Source organism: Homalodisca vitripennis, chromosome 1, assembly GCF_021130785.1.
Source record: "Homalodisca vitripennis isolate AUS2020 chromosome 1, UT_GWSS_2.1, whole genome shotgun sequence".
Lineage (NCBI taxonomy): Eukaryota > Metazoa > Arthropoda > Insecta > Hemiptera > Cicadellidae > Homalodisca > Homalodisca vitripennis.
This window is the reverse complement of record NC_060207.1, coordinates 185,075,262-185,087,345: the sequence shown is the minus strand read 5'-3', so window position 1 is coordinate 185,087,345 and position 12,084 is coordinate 185,075,262. Positions and strand designations below refer to the sequence as shown.

The 12,084-nt window shown below is 29.6% G+C and overlaps 1 long non-coding RNA gene across 1 annotated transcript; it reads left to right on the top strand.

The window, feature by feature from the left end:
* The first annotated feature begins 4,538 nt into the window (after positions 1 to 4,538).
* Positions 4,539 to 10,673, top strand: LOC124352882. The gene is made up of 4 exons (XR_006921543.1): positions 4,539 to 4,695; positions 5,351 to 5,665; positions 7,357 to 7,441; positions 9,799 to 10,673. It is a non-coding gene; the product is annotated as an uncharacterized LOC124352882 (long non-coding RNA).
* The last annotated feature ends 1,411 nt before the right edge of the window (positions 10,674 to 12,084 follow it).

Here is a 12,084-nt window from a genome sequence, read left to right as displayed (position 1 = left end):
CTGGGATATGAATATAAGTGTGTGTGTGTGTGTGTGTGTGTGTGTGTGTGTGTGTGTGTGTGTGTGTGTGTGTGTGTGTGTGTAATTGGTTATGAATATAAGTGTAGTTTTGTGCCTAACAAGAAATGTAAGGCATTGAAAAGCTGTAGTTGATTGATGATACCTGAGGGTCTGATTTTGACATGGAGCTAAGTTTAAACTACGTTAATAGGAACTTGTCTGAAATCCATAAAATGTTTTCTTCAGAAACTTAGATTTTAATGTATTAATTCTAATTAATTGTTAAAAATATGATTATTCAAATTCAAATTCAAAATATTCTTTATTTACAGTTTCATCAAGAAATTGCAATGGTGTCATATAATAATGAACCTAAAGCTAGATACAATAGCTTGTCTGAACTTAAGAGATAGCTATTACATTAAATGATGTAAAACTAGTATTATACAGGAGAGTTTTTCATAGTAAAATTGGTTAAAATGTTATTTAGAATAAAAACATGTAAAATTGTTATTATTTAAAGCGTTAAATAAAAATATTATAAAATTCTTAAAGTTATTGATGTAGTTCAAGATCGAGGAATTCCTTCAAGGAGTAGGCTGGTCTGTCTATCAGCCACTTACGTAGTTTTGTTTTCAGTTGCTTTCCCTTCAGCGACTTCAGAAATTGTGGAAGGCCATTGTGGAGTTTCCGGCCAATGTAAGATGGTTCTATTAACATTAATAGTTTTTAATTTTAATTTAGTATAGATTTCTCACTATAAACTCTTATCCTAATTCTAATAATATTATAAATGCAAAAAAGACTTTGTTTGTTTTGCTTTTATGCGTAAACTGATTATACAGAATGGACATTCTTAGGTGTCTAGGGATGAATATAGACTTATTCTTATCTCTCCGGGTTATGCCTCACTGGTCTTTAAAGCAGTGATAATATTCTCTTCGTCTTTAAAGCTGTGAAATATTAATTGAAAGAGCATGTTAAAATTTAACATTACATTTAATGTAATTAACCACTCTGTGTAATGACAGCACAAACATGTGTTTATTTAATATAATCAGTATTTTCAATTTGTTTACATTTATAGTGTGTAAGTCTCTAAGGGGTAAACATTAGTTTTCACACCGTTTCTAGATTTCAGCGATTACGTAAGTACTCTACTTTAGAAAATGTTCTAAAACATAAAATGGTTAGAATTTGACTTCAAATACTCTCTTTGAAGCAGTCGGCAAGAACTAAACTATATGACTGCTTCGTATAGCACAGCAGTCATATAGAAGTGGATCCCAAAGACAAAACTGTGTTTCATACAACTACCATGCGCTGTATACAATATATGTAGGACAATCTAGAGGTATAAAAAATATATTAACAGTCTAATACATTTTTATACACTTATTTATAATGTTTTAATCCTGGTATGAAGTCAAACATATCTCTTCTGCTAGGGATAGATTATTACTAAATGAAATAAAATAGTATACTTACATTACATTTCATTTCTAATTAAAACATATGTATGATTTGAGAGCTTGTACCTTTTTTTAGTACTTGTGCTTTACTAAGTTACCCTACTCCTGACATATTGCAAAATTAGGTTACTTTGTTAGGAGTTGTGGTAATTAACACAACTCTCAAAGAAGAATTAATATAAATTTAAGAATTATGCTTTAGAATATTATATATTATGTTTTGCATTACCTCATTACATGTTATTTTCCATCGAATAAAAATATGTACTATTGTTTAAGAATAAATAACAATACATTTTGATAACCATAAAAACAAATATATTGGATTATTAAAGAATATGAAGGATTTTTCTTATTATTTATTTGTAGTAAATAAGTAAATAGTATTTATTTTACAGCCAAGAAGGCAGCCAGGAAAAATTTTTGGGAGGCCCCATTTTGTTTTTTAAAAGTTCTTGACCCATTTCTTTGTTGAGGACAATCTTTCAGCAGTACATGTCAGTAATACTGAATTATTTAAATACTGTAATATTAACTGTTTACTATAAAGGAATTGAAAAAAATTTAAAATTTGGGGGGTTTTCAGACCTCTTCGACCCCCTTGCTGGCTATGTCCTTGTTTACAGCTTAGTTTAGTCACTTGGCCTAAACAAGCAAAACAGACTGGTTTGTGCAAAGCAGTACAAAGTAATCCTGATTGGTCCATATTAACCCCAAACTATTTTGCAAATCTGTGAACAAACAGATAGCCAATTAGTGGATGTCATGTGGTCAATTTGGTGATTATACAGAATACTTAAGTTAATTATTAACCATTAAGATAAAAGCTGACTCATTACTGTAGTGTATAACTCAATATACAGTTCTCATGTTCAATGTTTGGCTTCAATCATTAGGTTAGATGTTGCAACAAACTGACCTGTATTTATATAACATCCAAATCATTTCTTATTTGATCTACACACATACGTTTGCATGACATTTTATAGTTTTGATTTAAGTCTTAACCAGAGTTGACACAAACCTTACCTGTGTAGAACACATTTTGGTGAATGGATCTTGATATAGTGATTTCATAGTTATTATAATATACAAAGATATTCCAAAAGAAATGGATATTTTAAAATTAACTTAGTAAAACTGGCTTAATCAATAGAAAAAGTAAATGGGATCTGTAACTAATTCAATGAAAGATAGTACTAAAGACGATGCTTCAAAGTTTTCTTACAATGTTATGGATGTTGTCTATGAGCCCCATGGGTACACAGCTGATAGCAATTTGATAGACAAGCTCTGACCAGACTCAACTAATGGTATTGAAATCAAGATTCTCTATGTAATGCGCCGTCTTAATTCCAAGAGGTTCAATAATAATGGATGAATAAATCTGTATCTTTAATGACTGGCTGTAGTAATATAACCATGAGGTTTTCCTCATGAGAGCTATGATAAATCTCATGCAGTTTTATACCTTATCTATAATCATAGAATGGTGGAGGTGTCTCATGTTTTATTTATTATCAATATGCATCCAAACGCTTTTTAGTAAAAAAAATATTTTTATTGGTTATCAGAAAAAAACCCCAAAAGTTTTTGAACTTCATTGTTTAAATATTTAAAAAATATTCACCTTGCAATAAAAAGCATTTGAATTTTTATTAATGATATCCTTAATATGAGGTATGACCCACAACAATATGATCAAAAGAAGGTGGAAAAGTGCATGAGGTTTAATATTTTTCTTATGGAAGGAAAATCAAGGTAGTTTCACTATAGCCAGCTCTTAACATATCCTCAAAGGAAGAAGTCGGATGAAGTCAACTCACGAACGGAAGGTGGTCAACACATTTTTGTTAGCTGCACGACCAATCCAACAGTTATGTTTTAGATGTACAAGAAAGACGTTGTACCTAATTTGGAGAAAACTAGACATAAAAATATGTCCACTAGAGTGTATATAGTCAGACAAACTTTGGATCAATTTGCTGCTTGTCCACTGTTAGGGTTCACTACATTCAGTCAACTAGAAAGACAAGATTATTTTTTATTTTTTTAAACTCAATTTATATCAATTTTTGGTGGTAGTCCTCTTGTCATTGTATCACTACAGTTTTACATATTTTGATCCAGAAAATAAAGAGTTACAGGGTCTTTAAAACAAATTATTTAATTTCAAAAGGAAACAAAGAGTACTTAATACAGACCTTTTTAACTTAGATGTCACTAAAAATAATGATTTTTTCCAGTTATAAGCAATATGTGTGAAAGTTGGTTTATATTTAATATATAATCGATTTGCTTTTTTGTGTTTTTATTGCATTGGCAGTTTTGTTACACAATCACTATTGAAGGATAAAGTACAAAATGAGTGGTTTGACTCCTGATAGCTAGTCAGCCACTGCTGTGCTAAAAACCAAAATTTTAATATATTTTTCTTAGTGAGTGTTTTATTAATAACCTTTTATCTCTAAAATTCTTTTGTACTGAAAAGCTTACATGTATATTGACTTAAATAACACACTTAGTATACACTTTAGTTTGTTTAGTTAAAACTATATATGACTAATAAATATTATGTAACCCCCAGCAATGTGAATTTAACATCAACAATTAATTGTGAAATTTTAATGTGTCAGTCATAATAAGAGTGGTCAGCATTCAGAATTTTACCTAGAATACTGCAAAAATTTATTTATTTCTCATATTAAATTTAAAATTTGGTGTAGTTTTGTTTATTTGAAAAAAGTTCTTAAATAATTCAATATTTTTCCAAGTAAATGAGGCACATTTACACAGCATATATTTATTTTCTAAAATTTGATTTTGGGCATTATAAGTCACATTTATGAGATTTTAGGTAAAACTTGTATTTTTGATGACTGTACTATGCTCCTTGATCTATATTTTGTAAAAATGTTGATTGATTGGTTAAAATTAATCCAGAAAGGCTTACTAACCATGTTGATTTATTACTTTCCTAATAAAATAAAATATTTCAAACTCTTTCAGAGTGATGTTATCAGCTGATTTATTTTGTGCAAGTCTGTACTTGTGGCAATGGACAACAGGTTACAGCAGGTTTGTTCATAGTAACAGAGGAACTAGTCAATTCTCTGCTTGATGTAAAACAATAAAATACTATAATTCTAGGACTCCTTGGCTAACTGCTGATTAAAGTAATACACACTCTAAGGATATCAGTTGAGGAAGACAGGTTTAGCTGGTAAGTGAATGTTAAATAAATCTTTATCCTTGTGCCAAAAAATTAGTCTAATATTATCATGATTTAAAACACAATTAATTATTCTTTTCATTTAAAATTCTGTTGCAGTTTGCTAGGATTTTCTGAAATAATATGCTTTATTTTAACCAAAACCTTTATAAATCATGCTTTTAAAACAAGCAAATGTTTTTCCTAATTCTTATTGACACTTTAGAATGAAGAGTATCTTAATGTAGTTAATGTACGGTTTCAAAGTGTTGCTTTTAAACTATTATTTATAGTTTACATACTTATAATTTCAGAAAAACATATTCCAATGGACAAAAGTTTATATTGTGTTTGAATTTAAACTTTTGGTAATAATACATGACACTATGTTGGACAATTTTAAGTTGTGGAATTTTGTGTTATATCTAAAATGGAATAGTAGACATCTACTTCCAGATCTATTACCAAAGTTAAAATAGAATCAAAATTGTTTGATATAAATTATTTTTAATTTATGTTTATCTTTATAGCCCAAAATGCATCTATCTAGAACTTCCTGAACTATGTGGTGTATTATGTTTGATTTCATTTTTTTTATACATCAATTTAGTGTGTTATGTACGGTTTTGATTGTTTGTGTTTATAATTTAAATGCGCGTTGTTTCAGAATCAACATGTCTCCAAACAAAAATAGGCGTTCAGAACCTATACCGATTAAAAAATCTCTTCTTAGATTTCCTCTTAGAACATCCCTGACTCCAAGAGTGCATACTCCAACCAAACTGAAGTCACCAAAGGCAACGTCACCAGCATTTAAGAGACTTTGTGATTCACCCAAAACTCTGGCTTCCAAAATTACTTCAGCAGCAGTGAGCAATGCATCAGACAACTCTACAAAGTCCCCATTGCGAGCTAGAATCGCTTCTTCTCCGATAGCTCCACAAAACCATTCTCCGTCTGATCATAAAGATGATGTGATGAGGTGAGTGAGTGGAAACAGATTTTAATCTCAACGTATAAATTGTTTACGTTGATCTCAGTTTAAATTTCAATTGTTCTTTTCCAGAAATTTCTTATTTTACTTAATCTACCTACCATAAATTTTACTGATCACTCAAACTTCTATTTGATTTATAGATTAAGGTATTTTTTTAGAATCATATTGAAAGAGTCAACCAAAAATACTTTTGAATACTAAAAAATTATAACAAAAGTATATTTTTTATACACCTTACATGGAATAAATAACAAAAAGCAAAATGCATTAATATTTCAAATGTAAATTACTAATTATACAAATTGTATAAAAAATAACAGTAGTAATAGACAGTACTCAATTTTATTCAAATAGCTCAAGAAAATTTCTGCCTGTTCGATAACCGTATTGCTGGTCATCTGTTCTTTCTTCACAATATGACATCCTTTATTTCATGTGTTTACGTTTATACACAACAAGCTAGACCTGTTCTAAGTGGTTCTTTCTATTTCATATCTCAAAATTTGTGTAGTTCTACACACAGTAAATCTATCCTCTATAAAAATACATGTTGATTTATATTCCAATATTTGTTATCTCGATTAAAAATTTTAATTATTTAAACGTACAATACATATTATTTAAGTAATACAAATACATGCCAATATTTTCAAGTAAAAGATATATATGATGAAAGCTCATTTTAGAACCAAAAAATTCTAGGTAAAAGGTAGTTCTTCAGCTATAGTCATTTTTCAGAGCCTCTATTATTATGTTTAATACAGTGTCGTTTACTTGAAATTCTTTTGAGTTATTGGGCGGTATCCAAAAGGTTAAATTTTCGCCTATGTTGTAGTCGTTTTTGTTGAGCATAAAATAAGAATAATAATAATAATACTCTAAGATGGCTGTCAAACACAATTTTTTACATTATTAGCATATACAATATTCTGAGGGGCAGGGTGCAAAAAGTTTGTAGTAGTAACCCCCTCCCCATTAGGTCATTCTAGATATGCCAATGTCCAGGAGTGACCTCTTCTAGGAGCTGATCGCACATACATGGATGAAAAAATTGTACTTAATACACATTTCTGATCCCACGGATATTAAATGATTCTAATATTTGACATTATTATTGTAAAATGCAACAACAAATAAATAACATATATCTTATTAAATATGTCTTTTAAGTGCTTATTAATAAATAAAATGGAAAGGGGTGGTTTTTGCCTCTGGGGTAAGTTATGTAGAAATCTTCTGTAAGTGGTACCATGAGGACAACTGAAATAGACCGATTGTGTACAAAAATTGTACCTAATAAACAAACATTTTTATATTTGTTGAACAGATATTAACATGAATTTCAAAATTGTGTACATCTTTAAATAATATTTCAGAAAATACAAACTATAGCTATAATCAGAGATTTGTCTTTATTCTAGCCTACTACTAAAATTTGAAAATATAAAAATCCTTGACGAGATGTGCATTTATGGCTGCAAAGGGGAGATTGTCTGCCACATGCCTCTTTTGAATCTATAAAATTGGCACCAGGGTTAATTTTGAATATTAATGATTTATTTTAGAGCAAATTCTATTTTGAAATGTTTTTTCCAAATATTAAACACCACTGTGTGGAAACTATTAGAAATGTTACACTTAGTTTAGTCATTTAAATTTTTAATACTATTTTTCAGACGGATTTGTCAAATGTATAGTCTTCACTAACAGAGACTACTTTTACACTCCATTTCATCTCTGGTTCCACTTCTTCATTACAAGGTTAGTTTGTTCAATAGTATCAGTAATAAGACTATCAGTAATATTGTATCATTTAATCATGTTATCTGACATTTCAATCATTTAAAAAATGTTGCTAAGGATTTTCATTGTGTTATGGAATACATAACATACATGTGTGTGTGCCACATTGCCATAGCTCAGTTCTTAAAAAGAGAATATTCAGGTATTGCATACAGGGCCATGGTTAAAATGTGACACTCAAATGTGGGCCCGAAAGACATCTGTGTCCCGCTTCCACTGGAATCATCGAAACAAAAATACCGCAAAGTCTATAGGCATTTGACGTGCACATTCGCAACGTAAACAAGGGCAAGGCTACTTTTATAGTGTTCACTTTCAATCGTGAATCAGATTACCTCAACAGTAAAGTAAAACAGTATAGTATCTATAAATACAGTAATGTTTAAGTTATGTCATGTTATATACATGATTCAGGTACTTTAAACTTTTATTACAAAGGAGGCCTAACAGATGTTTGAGTTATGAGCAAGAACCGAGAGTGACTTAATTTTTGAAAATTGACCTTAGGCCACTTTTGAATTCAAATAAGCTCTATCTCCAACACTTTATAGTCCAGTCAATCGATGATCAAAACTACTGTGTTCGCAACAGAATTAAACCAGTATTTTTCAGTGGTCCTGTATGTTTTTGGGACATTGAATGCGAATTTCAAGTGTATGTAGATACTGCTGTCTTGTAGGTGGTCAGCTCCACAACGAAAAACCCAAATATCTTTTAATTCTTAGCACTTTTTCTGGGTTTTCACCAATGTATAAAAAAGTAACATTTCTCAAAGATATTCACTCAATAAAACAGTAAAGAACATAAAAGTTATACAAAATTTACTAGCCAATAACTTTTCTTTATGAGCAAAAGAGAGCTAGAGCACATTGAAAGAAGTAGATTTTTCAGTCCTGAAAAAATGTTAAAAGGTTCTCTATCACCACTTACAAATTGAGAATAAAATAGGTTATGTAGAGTGAATCTTCATTAACTTTTGCTTGTTAAAACAAAATTATATTTTATTCCCTGTTCGAATATCTGTCAGCCAAGAGTACCTGTGCTGTATTTACCTGTCACATCACTACATTTCCTCAGCTTTTTAACAATAATATAAACGAGCAAAGGGATTGTGTGAGTTCTTAAAGTCAACTGTCACATCCAGGAAGATGGGGATCTAAGGCTCAAAAGGTATTTTGGCAATTAATTTGAAGCTGTCAAATTTGACTGTGCCAACAGAGTGCTACAATTGCAGCGATCAGCCCTGTAATCATCTTTATGATCAACCTGTGATCATTTAACCATTCACTGCTTCAAAAGACAATTGTTGCCAAACAACAAAAAGAGTTAGAGTATTTTAACCTACAAATTGGATCAATATCCCCTAGCTTTGTTTTATTAGGGTGGAATGTGAAAATGTGTACTTTTCGATATACAGTATAAATGAAATCCAAACAAGTTTGAGCACTAATATGATTCAACAAACCATCTGCTCTGTGACTACAATTTGAGGGAACAAACGAGTGTAGTAAGCTAATGACCATTACAAATAGAATCTTAAAGTAAAGCAAAGGGACACTAAATGCCATCTTTTATGGCAGAAGATGATCGAGGAGCCAGTTTTACACTCAGACACACAACAGATACAGACATACGTTACAGATCAGGTTTATACAAAATTCATACAATTTTTCCTAGACTGAACCAAGAAAATAGGATGATATAGTGTATACAGACTAGAAAGCAGGGCTTCAATGTTCTGCATGCGATTTACAGAAATTCGTAACTTTGAAGAATTAATACAAATGTACCAGCAAAGACAATGAGCTGGTTGGCCAGCAAAGTAGACATGTATTTTATTTTAATGAATTAAAAATAGTCATAAATATATCACATCAGCATGGTTCAAAGAATTTATAAATTTGTTAAACATTTGTTAAATACATTATGTTTACAGTTGAAATGAAAGCAACAACAAAGCACATTTAAAACAAAGAAAATGGCCAAATATTTTTTCAAAATTGCATTCATTTATTTGAAAATGGCTTCATTGTAATAATAGCAAAACAAAATATATAATTGAAATCAGCAACCTTTTCTGAATCCAGTGTTAAACGATGATGGATCTGAATCATGATGATCGTGTTGATTTGTGCACTATAACAAATACTAATATGAGTACTTATCAGTTTGATCACAATCTGTCGATTGGCATTTTGAGCTATATTTATATCAATCGAAACAAGTTGATCACCAATTCAAGGGTTAAATATAAGAGCAAGGTCTACTATCCAGATAATTACTAGTATTGATTCTTTACACTTTAAACATTTCAGATACTTGTCAACTGGTTCAGTGAAGAAAATGTCAAGCTAAGTATTGCACATCACAGTTCTTCGGAGTTTCCCATCTTCACTTATGTTAGCTCTATTTTAAATCACTGCAGTTGTCTGTTCAAAATTATTAATTTATTTCATTGTTGTAGTATTTAAGCTGTCTAATTTAAATTCTATGCATTTTTATTTTTGTTCCAATAGTTTCAATATAATACATCTCTATTACAATCATTTCAAAGTAGAATATTAAAATAATAAATACTTTTTATTCATAAGAAAATCTACATTAGTTCACTTACAGGTGGTCATGGACAGCTAATAGTCATTAATTAGGTTATGATAAATAGCTATTAAAGTATAGTTTGATATCTTTCTATTCTGGATACAATACTAACCTCAATGTATTTTTCACACATTTCATACAATATTTAAAAGTTATTTGGTGGTAAAAAAATGTTTAGAACAATATATGTTCCTAAAATAAATATTATTTTTTGTGATTTTATTTATTGTTTCTTGTTTGATTGTATTGTTTATTATTTTAAGCTAAGTTTATTTTATTTGTTAAGGTCTTTAGCAGACCAGATGTTTCTTCCTAGATTAAGTATTGAGGGTTTTGGCACGTTAATGTACAACAGAAAAAAAAAACTATTTGAACGAAAACAATATATTTCCACTCAAGCGCTAATTGTACTTTATTTCTAGTAACTTTAAGTCAGTAAACATATTTTAAGTGTAGTGTATTGCCTCCATTTTTATAGTAGTTTAATTGTATTTTGCTTAATTGTTATAATGTATATACTGTATTGTTTATTTTTTAAACTAATTTAATTGTTGTTAAAGTATTAAAAGTGTTACAGTAAGAATTAAGTAAGTATAGAATATAATCATCTAGGTTATTCTTGAAATGTATATTTCATATTTTATCTCTACTGAGTGAATCAATGAATAAAATATTAAATAACCCGCAGTTCTTAAGTCTGGTTAATAACCTGGTCTGCAGTGATTTAAATTAAGTGTCATTTCAATGCCTAAGTTTTGAGGAATAACTTTTATCCATATTTATAGCTTTTAATTTGAGTTTTTTTGTTCTTAAAATATCATCAAGGAATACTTGGAATAATGGATGTGGATGTTGGTCACGTGACAGTTGGTAAAACAGTTTAAATAATTGAATCTCTCAGTTTTAAAGTGAAAAATATTTGGATTGTCTCATTAAACACTAAAAAAAAACAATTGATATGATTATAGAATCTGTAATCTATTTTAGCAACTTAAAATGAATCACAGTTCTCTAAGCTGTCTACCAAACGTCTCTCCTTACGTTCTCTTCCAAACGCTGTCCCTAAATATAATTGTAGCAAACTTTTCTTATTGTCCGGTCCTGTTAGACTTGTCTTCCTATCTCCATGGTGAGATAGGCCTTGGATAGAACCAACTTTAAAAACAGTATTTATCAGTCATCTATAACAATGAAATATGTATAAAACAGTAAAAAAAACATAATTTTCTTCCATAAATTATGCTTTATTACGTCAATTATAGTTGATGTCAGTCTATAGTATATTTTGTAATGTATATAAACATGTTACTTTTTTCACAGACCAATGTCAAATATACACCTATATTACTATAGTCAATACTTAGCGAACAAAGTTGACTGAAGATGGCTCTCCACAGCAAGCCTGGGATATTTCAAGAATGTAATTATGAGAGCAGTTTCGATACACTTTAAACTGTAATACTTAGATTTTAATTATGTGCTACAATGTCAAAGCCTTTGGAAAGAGTAATAAATATGCCAACTTTGTTATACTCCCTATCAATGGCATCAACAATGGCTTCTATGAAATCTATACTGCTTTTCCTGTTCTAAACCTATGCTATTCAACATCAAAAGGATAATTTTTTTTAAATAAATTCAACTAACTGTAAGTACATTGCAAGTTCAAGAGTTTTGGAAAAAGCTGGGAGGATTGACATTGGTCTGTATTAATCAGAATCTGCTTTGCTCCGTTTAAAGAAAATACCATTTTAATCTTTTAAATTCTACATTACTCAAGAAAAATACAAGAAATAAACAATAATTTATTGTGTATAAAAGTTTTGATTACATAAAATTTAGCTTTTTTTATTACTTTAATTGGAACTAACTCCTTCATATCTAACAGAAAATTTGTATTGTTGATGAATTTTTAAAGAATCTGTAAAAGATGAGATAATTTTTTCTAATTCACTTTCATGTTTAGCTGCCAAAAGAAAAAATATATTATTTTAGTTTCAATT